The 15,330-nt window shown below is 37.7% G+C and overlaps 2 protein-coding genes across 7 annotated transcripts in view; one reads left to right on the top strand and one right to left on the bottom strand.

Moving 5' to 3' along the window:
- FAM163B (family with sequence similarity 163 member B) overlaps positions 1-15,330 on the top strand; it is a 60,006-nt gene that overhangs the window by 15,125 nt on the left and 29,551 nt on the right. The window contains exon 1 of one of the 5 annotated variants that reach the window (XM_074294046.1): positions 12,185-12,475. The exons of the other annotated variants lie outside the window; for them this stretch is intronic. The gene's annotated coding sequence lies outside the window, so the exon portion shown is untranslated. Of the gene's footprint in view, positions 1-12,184; positions 12,476-15,330 lie in introns of those variants that run through there. 5 annotated transcript variants of the gene reach the window in all.
- DBH (dopamine beta-hydroxylase) overlaps positions 1-15,330 on the bottom strand; it is a 146,870-nt gene that overhangs the window by 102,297 nt on the left and 29,243 nt on the right. The gene's annotated exons all lie outside the window — the stretch shown is intronic.

Raw genomic sequence — 15,330 nt, 5'->3', positions numbered from 1 at the left:
CCCTTCTTTAGTATCTCTTTGGGATATAAGTCCAGTAGTAGCACTGCTGGGTCAAAGGGTATGCTCAGTTTGATAACTTTTTGAGCATAGTTCCAAATTGCTCTCCAGAATGGTTGGATTCATTCACAATTCCACCAACAATGTATCAGCATCCCAGTTTTCCCACATTCCTTCCAACATTCATTATTATCTTTTCCTGCCATCTTAGCCAATCTGAGAGGTGTGTAGACACTTCTTTCTCTTGAAAAGACTGAGTCCAAAAAAAAAAAAAAAAAAAAAAGGAAAAAGAAAAAGAAAAAAGGGGCAGCTAGGTGGCGCAGTGGATAGAGCACCAGCCCTGAATTCAGGAGGACCTGAGGTCAAATCTGGTCTCAGACACTTAACACTTCCTAGCTGTGTGACCCTGGGCAAGTCACTTAACCCCAGACTCAAAAAAAAAAAAAAAAAAAGAAAGAAAGAAAAAAAAGAAAAAGAAAAAGAAAAAGGAAAAAAAAAAAAAAAAGAAAGAAAGATTGAGTCCAGGAACCATGTAGAACAAATCTTTCTCTTTTCCCCATGAGCCTGGTAGGACTTCTCTTCTGTACAGAAAACTGAGTCAGCAGTTCTCTTGGATACTTTCTTGCCTTTTTCAGTTGCTATCATAGTAACAAGTGGCTTTCTCTCAGAAATCAAAGTCCATTCTCTGATTTCTTTCTAAACTATGTTCTTGATAGATCTTCTCAGATGAGTTTTTTCTTAATAAACCTGATCTCTATGAGATGACTCAGATCTTTAGAGCTTTTGTCCAAACTCTATTAATCAATCTCATTAACGTATCAATAACTCAGACTAAAGAGCCTCTGTATATTCCATCAAGGAATTGTCATCAGTGATCTCAACTTGTTAATGGAATAATCCACACTTTCAATAAGGAGGTATCTTCAAAGGTAGACAAAGACCTGATTCTTTAATTTCCTCAATTCTGACCAAAATCTTCTCAGTCATTCTTCATACACAGGTTTTTATGTAGTTCTTGTTGTAGTGATGAAATGAAAATAAGTTTTAGCAATTATTCTGTTGCAGACTGAGCATCAGAATAAGCTCTTCTCTCCTTCCCATCCTCTTGTGCCTGAAAAATCTGTAAATTTCACTATTTTAGCTGAGATTATCCATAGGAAATATTAATACAGCACAGAGATGCCATTTATTCCAAGTCTCACCCATCTTCCAGGAATTCTAGGAGGCACAATGAACTGTGAAGATATTAGCCCACTTGGGAAAGTTGGTCACTGAGTCTACATTTTAAGAAATATGTCTTTGATAGGAGATGGTAGGTAGACCCCCATCAATCTGTGCTGACATGATGCCAATATTGGTTGACTAATGGTGCTTGTGAGATAGTTTCCTATCACCCCCAGTTGGGGGTGGCAGTCTTTATTTGGGATAACTTATCTTGATAAATTGAAAATCAATCTCCTAGCTGCTGACTTGCCTTCCTAATCCTGATCTGTTTCTCATAAATACATGCTGCTAATTGCATTCCACACTGGGTACATTAAATGATTTTTTTTTCAAGTCAAAGACTTGAGTTTGAATCAAAGATTTACCATTTACTACCTATGCAACCTTGGGCAAACTATTTGGTCTTTCTCAGTCCCAGTTTTTCTCTTCTGTGCAGTGAAGAAGGTTGAACTAGATCTTCTTTAGGGTCTGTCCCTTCCAGCTTCAGATCTGTGTATGATTCTACAAGTGAATGAGTGAATGATTGCAATTGGTCACTGGGCGAGCTGAATGAGAAAGTGTGGAGAGATATATTCAACCCAGATCCACTATTAGAAAAATAACCAAAAGCCCAAATTAAACTTACTGCAATATGGTCACATTGGATTGTGAGCCCTATAAATTGTAAACTCCATGAAGGAAGGAATAGTTTCTTATCAAAAATATATCTCTATTGTATCTAGCACAATACTTTTAACAGAGTATGTAATTAATGAACCTCTATTGAGTTCAACGGAATTAATATTGGAATGAGGCCACATTTATTTCTTTTGTGGCTCCTACACTTTGGTTATTTATCAATCAAGAGAGCTTTGGGGTGAAAAAGAAGATACCTTCAGAAGAATGACAAATACTTGTGATCAGAGACACATGCTTCTGGCTATGGGCAAGACTTGTCATATTCCCATTGTTGTTCTGTGCATCCTTAGTCTGAAGACATCAAATTTATTTTTATGTTTATAACCATCTAAAGAAAGAGCAGTTCCTTGAAACAACCAAAATATTTCTGATTTCCTCTTCCTCTCCTGAAGAACCAATTTACTACTCCAACACACATTAAAGTGATTAATCTATGCTTCTTTTATGGGGAGTATTGAAAAGTTCAGTTCCTTTATTTGTAAAATGAAGGGGTTAGATTAGCTGGTCTCTATAAATAGAGTTTTTCTAACTCTGATGTTTACGTTCCATGTTCTAATATACCTTCTAAATCTGGCATATGAACATTCTATGTTCTTTTATGCTTTCTAGCTTTGGTGATTTTAAGATTCACTAAGAACATACATAGCATTGCTTTTTCTACCTTTTTACCCTTGGATTATCTCTTCTCAACTATAGCATTATTCAAATGGCAAAAATTATCTGCTGTTTACAATATTTGTGGAAGTCAGCATTGCTAAAAGAGATCAAGAAAGAACAAAGGAGAGTGAAACAAAGTACCATAGCTCTATAAGAACAAATATTTGGTAACTAGACGCCATAGCCACTGCTTCTAATTGACTATGTTGTACATCAGCAATTTTTAGGGCATTAATTTTCCCATTAGACCATAAACTCCTCAATGATAGGGACCATTTCCTTTCTAAGAAAGATTCATAGAAGAGGTGACACATAAGTTGGGCCTTAGGGAAGAGAGATATTTCACCAAATAATTTTGGATGTGGGAAACCTTGTGGATCAAATGCACTGAGACAGGAGAAGACAGGATGATGACATCTTCACCTTTTTTCACCTTTTTTTTTTTTTTTTTTTTTTTAAACATCACAAGTAGAAGTCACTCTCCCACTTGGTAAAAAGAGGATATTGTACTAAGTTATTTTACTGACCCTTCCAGTTCTAAATGCTGCTCTTAGACTGTTCAAACAAACTGGGCTGAACAACAGGTTTCAGGAAAAAGGAAATAGTGCTGTTGAGGAAGAACCGAAAAAGCCCTAAAGAGGAGACTAAAATATTCTGAATCATTTGGCCAGCTTCCTCACTGTTTAAAATACTGAAGTAGTCCTGTTTGCTGGATTCTCTATTTCTCCAAGATGAAAACAATTATGATCTTACCTGCCAGAACCATCATAAATAGGTCAATTCCTGAATAAGTAGGAGGCAAGAATGACAGAAAAGAATTTTAGACAAGGAGTAGGAAACCAAGATTCTAGTCCAGTTCTGCTGGGAACTCACTATGGTCCTGAACACATTTCTCCATCTCCAACTGCCTCAGCCTTTTTCCTCTGAAAAATGGTCATACATTTTCCCTTCCCTAACCCCAGTATTTATTTTGAGAGTCCAATGATCATGAAAATGTTTTGAAAATGGTGAAATGCTGGACCTAACCAGGTCTGAGCACTTAAATGCTCAAGGAAAGTGAGGCAAGGAATCATGGGGTCGCCTTGCCCTGAGACAAGCCCCTCCTTCATCTCTTATGCCATGTGATGAGCAGCCAGATGTGCTTCAAGAGTGGAATAAATAAGGAATTCAGATCCATTTGCATCAGTGAAAGCTGATCCTGTGTGCTCATAAGAGCAATATAAAGCTGTAGCTATGGAAACTCCCTGCAGTCTTACAAAATAGGTTGGAGATTGGGTTTTTGTTTTTGTTTTTGGTTTTGTTTTTGTTTTTGTTTTTTTGATTGTTAAAAAGAAGTCGCTGGAATTTCTCTCACACACAATAATATTATTAACTCTTCAAGATACAAATTGCATACATGATAATCCCTGATCACTCATTCATGTGCCTTTTATTTAGGAGGGGTGGGGATAGCATTACATATACATTCTAAATGAACTTCAGGCTTACCTTTGAAAGGGCAAAGTCCTTTGTTTGACTTTTGCCTCCTTCCCAAGTCTGTCAGGTTTAATTCAAGAGCCTAAATTGAACAATTTTTTTTTTTTTTTATTGTTGAGTTCTTTCCAACTCTTTGTGACCCCATTTTAGGGTTTTCTTTGCAAGAATACTGGCGTAGTTTGCCATTTCCTTCTCCAGATATTTTACAGATGAAGAATCCCTCCTCCCCCACCCTCGTTTGGGGTTAAGTGACTTGCCCAGGGTCACACAGCTAGGAAGTGTTAAGTGTCTGAGTCCAGATTTGAACTCGGGTCCTCCTGAATTCAAGGCTGGTACTCTATCCACTCCACTACCTAGCTGTTCCTACAGATGAAGAAATTGAGGCAAGCAGAACTAAATGATTTGCTCAGGATCACATAGCTATGGAGTGTCTGTGGCTAGATTTAAACTAAGGAAGATAAGTCTTCCTGGTTCCAAGTCTAGTGCTCTATCCACTATATCCCCTAGCTGCCCATACTATTCTCTCTATAATTTTATATCCCAGGAAAAAGAGAATGACTTATTCTTCTTGTTCCCAAAGGGCACAACAAAAAGAGAAAGTCAAGAAAGGGCAAGGGAGGAATAGGGTATTAAGGAGACAGGTTTGGGTTCAGCAGTAGGAAAAGCAAGATTATTAGAGCTATCCCACAAATGGTATAGATTGTCTCCTGAGACAGTGAGCTGCCTGTCACTGGTGGTGTTAAAACAGAGGCTGATTCACCATCTTCCAGGGACATTGTAGGGGAGGATGATGCTTTGTATAAAGAATTGGACTGGATATAAAGTTCCTTCACATTCTAACCCATTCCTACTCCCCCCAGAGGACAACAGCCAGGTGACCATTGACCAGAAGGAGCCCAGCTAGAATTTATAAGCCAATAATTAAAGGGATATTTTTAAATATTATTTTAAATAAAAGATTTGTTGTATTTCTAAAAATTAGCAATATTGTACTATTTTGGAACTAGAAAAGGCCTTAGAGTTCATCTAATCAAACACTGTAATTCCTCTCCACTTCTCTACTCCTTTTCTCTTTTCCCTTTTCCCCATCTCCTCTCTTTGTTCTGCCCTATGGGACCAAGAACAATTGTGTTTCTTTCCTCTAAGAGGAAAGGTGTAGAGGAAAAAAAACCATCTTATGCAGCCCAAAAATTCCTAGGGTCACACAAATAGCTAAGACAGTACAAGGACTAAAACTTAGGTCTCCTGCCTCCTAGTTCAGAGTTCTTATTCAATCTTGCCCAACTCTCCATGACCCCATTTGGGGTTCTCTTGGCAAAGATACTAGAGTGGTTTGCCATTTCCTTCTCCAGCTCATTTTACAGAGGAAGAAACTGAGGCAAACAGAGTGAAGTGACTTGCCCAGGGTTAAGTAATAAATGCCTGAAGGCATATTTGAACTCTGGAATCTGAGTCCTCCTGGCTCCAGGGCTGGTACTCTATCCACTGCACCACCCAGCTGCCCCTCAGGGGGTCTTTACTGTTTATCATTTCATCTGTAGTGTTCTTGAGTTACTGCTACTTAGACCCTGACTATTTATTGTTATCATTTTATGTAGCATAATCAGGGAAGACTTGGGCTTTGAAGGAAAGAGTAGGATTTTGATAGGTAGAGAATTGATGGAGGGAGGGAGAAAGATGCAGAATTTACCAGCAAAGACAATGACAGAACTACAGAGGCAAGAAAACATAAGGAATGTTTCAGGGCACAGGGCATGATTCAGTTTGATTAGAGAGCTATTCAGGGGTATAATAGGAGGAAAATATAGACAGTAAGATTGAATCTTGATTCATCTTAGAGTCAAGATGAAGAATTCAAAGGTAACCAGCTCTATTTTCCAGTTTTCAAAATTGGTTCGCATTCCCCCAATCTCTGTTGTATTTTCCCATGTTGTTTTTAAGATATTATTATTATTATTTCCTTGTAAATGCTCAAGAGGCTACAGCTTCCTCTCTAAGTCCCAGCACTTGTCTATCTCTGTCTCTGGTGAATTCACAGATGTCATTGACTGGGCTGCTGGGTCAGCAGAACAGATGAGCAGAAGTCAAAGAGGGAGGAAGTATGCATTTCAACTGAGCCATCAGATGTGACAGGAGGTACCTTCTAGCCATAGCCTTGTGTGATGGTACAGCTATGTTCAAGGGCAACAGTGAAGTTGTAGCTCCTTTTATTCACTAATTAAATAGCCTCAAAATAGGAGAACTTACAGGAGATCTACAAAGTACAATTTTAACAATTCAACAAATATTTTAACTTAAATCTGCAAGGAGCACACCCCTTTAAAATCTACTCATCCTTTGAGGCCCATCCTTCCACAGGAAATTTTTTTTCTGACATTTTAGCCCAAGATCTCTATCTCTGATCACCCATAGGACTTTAAATCTGTACCACATAATCCAGTGCTTTGCTTTCTAATGTTCTTTAGCTGTCTCAAGCATGTTAAAGGTCTCTCTATCCCAGATTATAGGTTCTCTGAGGGAAGAGAACATTCTTTCATTACATTCCAAATTTTTGTCCAGAGTACCATCATCCTTCTAGTACCCCAGGTCTACATGCTAGGGACCATCCTGGATTTGGGTCTCCCTCATACCACATCATTTGATCAATTGCAATGCCTTTTTTATTTTACTCCCTCAGCATTTCCAGCATCTATCACTTTATTTCCACTCACATGCCCTTTACTTTCATTCAGGCTTTCATCACTTTGTACCTAAACCTTTGGAATAATGTTTTCATTAGTCTACTAACCCCCCAACATCTCCTCTACACAGCTACCAAAGGGACATACTTGACTTAGAGTTGACTTAAAGTGATGAAACACATCACTTCCCTATTCAGTGAACACCACTGACTTTCCAATGCCTCTAGAATCCAATACAAACTTTTCCAGTTTATTATTTAAATCCTTTTGTGACCCAGCTCTACGCAAGTTTATCACACATTCGTTCCATTCATGGAATCTTGATATAGTGACACTAGCCTTGCTGCTCCTCACACATGACTTCTGCCTTCCTCCTCAGCACTTTGGACAAACTATCCCCTGTGCCTGGAATGCACTTCTTTGTCCCATGGAATCTTTGATCTTGTTCCTGTTCATCTTCTGACCTGAGAGGCTCATCTTCTAATATTATATCTTTTAGCATTTCAATACTATCCCTGCGGTTTTCTTGGCAAAGATAGTAGTTTGCCATTTCCATCTCCAGTGGATTCCAGTTAGAATATTGTTTCCTTAAAAGCCTGGTATACCTATATGTAGCCTTCCCTATCCTTTCTATCTCCCATTGTCTATCCTCCCTCTAAAAATTACTTCATAATTACTTTTTTAATAATTTGTATATTTTTTATGTACAAATAGTTTCCCCTGATAGAATGTAAGCTTCCTGAGGGCAAGGATAGTTAAATTTGAGGATTTATATCCCCAGCAACTAGCATAGTGCTTATTAATGTATTTATTTGCTGATTGGTCAGTTCATCCAAGGGTTTTGCACAATGAGAGTAATAGTAGCTGTCTGTTCAGTAACCATTTAAGACACAGAGTGAGTGGGAGACAAAGCAGTTTTATGCCTTGCCTGAAAATGTTAAACCTAAGAAACACAGGAATAAAGCAAGTTGCGTTTTATTATGATGAAACAGGGCAATTTAAATAAATAGCTTCAAGCTTTTTTCCCCCCTGAGGACATTCAAATCCCTTAGGACTGACTAGACCGGAGTCTCCCTAGTTCTTCAAGGGTCTGGAGAGGTGTCCTGAGCCTTGTCTTTTCTTCCCTTCTCTATGTGGTTCTGCAGAGGCTTGTGGGAATGAGCCATGGATATTTCAAATATGTTTCTGTCTAAATAGTGGTAATGTTCCTTTGGCAGAAGAAAAGAGTTTGTGACAAGGGAATAATAGCTTTAGTTATAATAACTCCCTTTTTATAGTATTTCAAAATTTACATTACTTTCTTCTTTATTAACCCTGTGAGGTAGGAAGTGATCTCTTATTTTTCTTATTTTACAAATGAAGAATCCAAAGTTCAAAGAGGTTGTGGTTTGTCCAAAGTAAGCAGACCTCCAAATGTCAAGATCAAGACTCACACTCATACTTTCTACTTTCAAGACCAGTCCTATACTTCAGAATGTCATCATCTTCATCTACAGCTTCATCATCACCATCACTTTTACATAATACTTTGAGACTTGATATAAATTTAAACTTTGCAAAGCCCTTTTCATGTAATCACATTTAATCCTGTGAGATAAGTGCTGTAGTTATTATTTTCTCCATTTTTCAGAAATGGAAACTGAGGTTGAGGGAGATTAAATGTGTCTCTATTGGTATAATGGATAGCAAGACAAGAAAACCTGAATTCGAATCTGAACTCATACACTCACTATCTGTATGATCTGGACAAGTTACTTCACTTTGTTTGCCTCAGTTTCCCCATCTGTAAAATGAACTGGAGTATAAAATAGTAAAACATGTATCTTTGCCAAGAAAACCAGGAATAGGGGTCACAGAGAGCCAGCTATGACTGAAAAAAGACTTAACAACTTCCAAACTCAAGTCCAGCCTTCTCTTCATTGTACTACTAAAAATAGTTATGGCACTCATCGATTTTTTAAAAAAGATTTACAGAGCATTTTACATATATTTTCTCATTTGACCTTCATAACAGCCCTGTGAGGTAAGTGCTGTGTTTATCATTTTCTCCATTTTATAGATAAGAAATTGAGGCTGAGTTAAATGACTTGCCCATGATAACTTAGCTAGGAAATGTAATAGCCAGGATTCAAATCCAGATCTTTCCTGACTCCAAGCCTGGATTTTTTTTTCAAATTATAACAGAGAAAGAGACCGAGGCTGAGGCCAAAGTAGTTCTACCTTAGAAGTTCATTGAAACAGCACATTTGCTTCTGTCTGAACAAGTGTGTTCTTTTAGAAATGACTCTTAGGGCATGACTTAAGTGTTTTCAGCCAATCTCAAAACAATAACTGTTCATTGTCACTCTCTAAATCTTTTCCAATAACTTGATTTAAAATCTAGCATTTATTGATTTATTGAAACTAAATCAATAATTGAGCTTGATTGATTGAGATTTGTAAAGTACTAGTAAATCTTTTTACTTACTTTACTACAAAAACATCCAAAACTTTCATTGGAAGTAAAGTCTAAAAACTATAGGCCAGTGAAATTGACTTTAATTCCTGGCAAAACTATAGAATAGATAATTAAGGGGATGGTTTGTTAGTATCTAGAAATGGAAGCAGTGTGATCACTAAGAACTAGCATGGCTTCAGCAAGACCTGGCCATGCCAGACTAAATTTATTTCTTTTTTGACAGGGGTTGATCACAGAAATAGTACATAGAAATAACATACTGGGATCTCAACCAAGTACTTGAAAATCTCACATAACAAACTTGTGGATGATGGAGAAATGTGTGCTACATGGTAGTATATTTATAGGGTGTCTACTTGAATGGCTAGCTACAATGAGTTGTTCAATGTCATCTTGGAATATAGACTGCACTGGAGTCCCCCAGGGATTTGTGTTTGTCCCTATGCTTGCTAACACTTTTATCAATGACTTGATAAAGAATTAGATAGTATACTGATCAGATTTTCAGATACTAGAAAGCTGGGAGGGATAGCCAGCACTTCGGAAGACAGAGTCAGCATCTTAAAAATGTTAGACTTTGGGATGAACCTAATAAACTGGAATGTAATAAGGAAAAGTACAAAACCCTGCACTTGGGTTAAAAAAATCAGCTTCTCAAGTACAGGATAGGGTAGATGTGACTAAACAGCAATTTGTATAAAAAGCATAGAGTACTTTTTGGACTAAAAGCATGACTGTGTATGAGATGACAATCAGAAAAATAGTCTTAGCTTTCATCAAGAGAGCACAAGATCCAGTAAGAGCCCTCCTGTACTCACACCACATTTGGAATATTATATGGAGTTTAAGGTGCCACATTTTGAGAAGGATATCGACAAGATGGTGTGTGTGTGAAATGGAAGTAAGCAAGAATATAAGGGAGCAGGAGATTTTGCCATAAGTCTAGAGAAAAGAAAGGAAAGGATTATAAGTGTCAAGGAATAATGGTGTTTTGGGGTAACCAAATCAAAGTGTGATAAAAAAAAATTGTTCTGTGAGTCCAGAAAACAAAACTAGAATCTGTGGATAAAAGCTGAGAAATCAGATTTTGGCCTAATTGTGATAACTCATTAACAATTAAAATTATCCAAAGCTGGGACAAGCTCCCTTAGAAAACAATGGTTTCCCCATTATAGGAGGTATTCATAATGAGTGAGTCCTTTAAGAGGGACATTATGGAGATTGTTTTTTATTCAGGTAGAGAGAATTAGATGTCTTCTGAGGTTTGCCTCTACTTGGAAATTTTGCGAATTCTCTTTCATAACTTCTTCTGAACATGGCTCCAAATGACTCAACAGACACATGCCCATAGGTCCTTGGGGAAGCACCATTTAGCAACGGGGCTAATGGAGCAGAACTCAAGGAATATGAGAAGAGTTCTAAAATGTGCTGAATTGGGGTAGGTAAAAGGGAATGTGCTGGGGGAAAAGATGTCTTAGTCATCTTATTGGTAAGTTTATTGCTAATGATTTCATTTAATGATTGGGCAAGTGATTCTTAATACAACACTCACAATATGCACACTGGCAAACTGTAGTCTTAAGTTCTTTTGACACAAAATTCTTTTTGCTAGTTATGCCTCTTTTTATTCCTTAAAGTAACAACATTCATTAAATGACATTTACTGAACAAAATACTCTTCTGGGTACTGGGAAAGATTTTTTACCTAATGAAATTTACTGTCAATTGACAAAATAAATGTCATATTTAGATATGTCTAATAATCTAACATTATACAATAAGTTATTAGAGAGGTGCAAATAAAATGTTATATAAGGTTTGAGGAGAAAGCCATTACTATTCAGGGATGGATCAAGAAAAGCTTCCTGGTAGAAATGCATTTGAGGTGGTTTATATAGAAAATGGGTAGGAATTCAATAGTTAAGGAAGAGAGAAAACATTCTAGATATAGGGAATAGCATAAACAATAATAAGGAGTCAAGATTGTATGGGACATTTTCAAAAGAGATTCAGTCAATCAACAAGCATTTATTAAGTGCCTGCTGTATCCCAAACATCCTGTTATACTCTAGGAAATACAAAGACAAAACTAATACATCCACTGCCCTCATAGAACTTGAATTCTATCTGGTCAAACAACCAGTATACATTCACCTGCAGAGTAGGAAGAGGAAAAAGTAGAGTTCCAGCATGTTATAAATGGCTATAAATGACAGATGAAAGGAAATTGAACTTTTAGGTAAAAGGAATCTTTGCTTTAAAAGGTCTTAAAGCCAGGATTCACTCCTGAGGGTGCCATTAACATTCTCCAGTAGATTTTAGAAAACTACTGGATATTTTTTGAACAAGAGAATGACATGACCAGATCTTTGCTTAAGAAAGATCATTCTTATTACAGGGTGAAGGTTGTGTTGAAGGAGGGTGTAGAGTGAGGGCAGGAAGGTTACAATCATCAGGCAGGTGGCACTGAGAGCCTGTTTCAGATAGTACTGTGGGAATAGAAATAAGAAGAGGTTGGAGGGAACAGATTTGAGAAATGTTGCAGGGGTGGAATCAACAGGACTTTCTTTGATAAATAATTAGACCTGAGAAGCAAGAGGAAAGGACGCTGGTAGAGAGGCTGGATTCATGATGGTATCAGGGACATGCTGGCAAATAACAAGACCTTTTCATTCTTCCCTTGCCTCTTGGTTGACCCCAGTCCTGCATGCCCATCGATGCCCAGCAGAAGTCCCATCTTATTAACTCTCTCCCATGCTGATCTTTTCCTGACATTGAATTCTTCCAGCACATATACATACCACATTATGCTTATTCATACATTGTCAAGGAAAGAAAGAAGGGAGGGAAGGAGGGAGGGAGGAAGGAAGGAAGGAAGGAAGGAAGGAAGGAAGGAAGGAAGGAAGGAAGGAAGGAAGGAAGGAAAGAAGGAAGGAAGGAAGGAAGGAAGGAAGGAAGGAAGGAAGGAAGGAAGGAAAGGAAGGAAGGAAGGTGGGAGAAGAGAAATGAAGAAGAGAAGGAAGAAAGAAAAGGAGAGATGGAAAGAGGGAAGGAAATAGGAAAGAAAGAAAGTGAGGGAGAGATTGAAGCTAAGGAGCAAGAGAGGGAGAAAAGGAAGGAGGGAGCAGCAAAGGAATAGATCACCATAACAGAAGATCTTATAGGCCAATGAAGTATAATGGGGGCATTGATCCCTGACATTCTATGCTTCCTGTTCTCAAAGCTCTATTCTGTCATTAACTGATTCATTTGACCAACTCCCTCCTGTGAGGACTTCGTGCTAATGAACAAACTTGTTTTCTGGGTGATTACACTGTTAATTACATAGTGTTTCTGATGCTTCAGTACTTATATTGTGCCTCATAATTCAAGCTGTTGCCTTTATTGAGGGATTTAATTTATCTTGTTTGATTCCCCGAGTGGAGGAGAGATTATTAAAGTCCCATGGATGGTACCAGCATTTTCGTCTTTGCTGGACCTTAGATATACTGTAATGATCCTACCATCACTTCCATGACTAAGAGAGCTAATTTATTGTCCTCATTCAGAATCAAGTAATGCCCACTGAGCAGCCTGGTGAGTGGGTGCTGTACTCTCCAAGAACAGATTGGCATCTAATTTTAGGAAGCAGAGATGGGATTTTGGAAACCTACAACCTTTCCCACTGTTCATCCCCTGAAGTAGATTGAGGAAAGGACTGTTCCCCCTCCCCCCCCAAAAAAAGTCATAATGGGTTAACAACTTCTCTAGCTGATTGAAATCCTTAGAAACTCTGGCTGATTGTCACTACCTCATCAACATGCTTTAAGGTACAGAGACAATAGTGACTGTCTGAACAGGCTTGAATTAGTCTCCAGATGTCTTGGGTTATCTAATCATCAAGTATGAAGGAAAATCTGGTCTCACTCAGGTTCTGGAAAATTTTCTACCTCTTCATTTTTGTGGAACCTCACAGCAATGGAATCACTTTATCCCAGAATCCCACACCTGATAATGAACCCTAGGTCATTAAACTGTCCCATCTGGATCTGACATCATTAAATAACCTTGTGATCTTCAGGAACTAGGCTGTATGTATGTATATATGTATATGTATAGCATGTGTATGTGTATAGCTTAGAAAGGCCAAGGTCTCCCATTTCATCCAGAGCCATCTTCAGTCATCTTGAACCACATCTGGCCACTGAACCCAAATGGATCTGGAGGGGAAAGTGAGGCAGGTGACCTTGCATAGCCTTCCCTCATTTAAATCCAATTCACTCACATGTCATGGCATCACCTCCCTGATGTCATTATGGTACTCCTTGAGAACAAAGGACAAATAACAGCAACAATGTAAATAGATAAACATACATTTTGTTCTGGGGAAAGGGGATTCTCCACTAAAAGCCACTAAGTCCTCTTAAATGTCATAGCTTCCTCAATGTCAGGAAATGTTTGCTCTCTCCTAAAATATGCCTGTCCAAACTCCCCTAAGTGCAGTGTCTCCCTTTGAAGACAGCATAGGGAATCATGCTGGAAATTCAGTAGCTCATTTAGAGTGAGATCCCAGATTAAAAAGAAAAAAGGAAAGAGAAACATTATCAGTCTGATAGAGGCAGAATATTATTCTCTCCTTGAATTTACAAATTTCATTAACTTTTCAATTACCTCAGAGAACTGCCAGCAAGCCTAGAATCTGTAGAATTGGTGAAAGACACCCAAGGCCTGTCAGGGAAGATTCTGTTTCTTACTCTAGGAAGACCAAAGTAGCCAGTGACTCAGTGAGTATTTATTGATTGTCCATTATGTGTCTAGCACTTCCAGAGGACAGGGGTAATTTTATTTTTCTTCTTGTATCTACAACTTTTAAAACAGTTACTAATACAATAATGGATCTAAAGCCAACAAAGGTTAGAGCCTCTACCCTCTTGGAGTTTACATTCACTTGGTTCAACTTTAATCCTTTTGGCCAAAATCCATTGTTATGAAACAATAAACAACAGTCCAGAGCAGCTGATATGTATATTAAATATATTCACAGAATTGTCATGGAAGATTTTCAGGGAATAGAAGAAACTTGACTTGACACTTGAAATTAAGATATGAAGAGGTTCCCTAGACCTGTTAGGTTCTGAATTTCTTTAGAACTGTGATGATAAGATCTTAACTCTGGAGATAAGTGCCTCATCAACCCTCTCATTTTATTGATGATAGGACTGAGGCCCAGGGAGATTCTGACTTGCTTAAGGTTACCCAGCTAATGCCTCAGAGGTGAGATTTTAACCTGAGCCCACTGAGCCCAGATCCAGTATTCTTTCCACTGGTCTATCTGCCAAAGCAAGGAGAAATGGGAAAGAAGAAGAGGAGTTGCATGGTTCTACTTTCTACCCCTTCTCCCCTGAGAAATTTTTACATGACCCTGAATAAATACGTATATAAATTAAACATTTACTGATAATTAATCATAATTTCACAACCACTATATTTAGTTACAAGACCCAATATGGGGTCATGAACCACAGTTTAAGAAGCTAGGTCTTTCTATAGCTATAAATAGATATGTATACATACATATATGTATTTTTTTAAAATGTTGGGCCTAATCTGACTAGAAGAAAAAAGTGGCAGGAATTCATATTAGCTTCTCTGAAGTTCATTCATTCCTTCAGGTATCTTAAGATAACATGAATTTGAAAGGTCACTAGGCCTGTCTAGTTTCAGTGATCTGTGAGTTTTGTAGATACAACACAACATTCTAGACAACTGCATCCTATAGTGGGTAGAGCTTTATAGTAAAATGGAGATAATACCTACTTCCCTAGGTTTTTGTAAGGATCAAATAAAATAATATTTGGGGATTTTAATTATTTTTAATAATAGCTTTTAATTTTCAAAATACAAGCAAAGATAGTTTTCAAAATTCACCCTTGCAAAACCCTATGTTCCAAGTTTTTCTCCCTCCCTTCCTCTGATTAGATAGCAAACAATCCAATATATGTTAAACATGTGCAATTCTTTTCTACATATTTTCACAATTATCATGCAGGTCAAGAAAATTCAGATCAAAAAGAAAAAAATAAGAAAGAAAAAAAAGCAAGCAAACAACAAAAAAGATGAAAATATGATGCTATGATCCACATTCAATCCCCACAGACCTGTTTCTGGATGGAGCTGCCA

Source organism: Sminthopsis crassicaudata, chromosome 2, assembly GCF_048593235.1.
Source record: "Sminthopsis crassicaudata isolate SCR6 chromosome 2, ASM4859323v1, whole genome shotgun sequence".
NCBI lineage: Eukaryota > Metazoa > Chordata > Mammalia > Dasyuromorphia > Dasyuridae > Sminthopsis > Sminthopsis crassicaudata.
The sequence above is the reverse complement of the archived record's forward strand: the minus strand, read 5'-3'. Positions and strand labels throughout refer to the sequence as shown.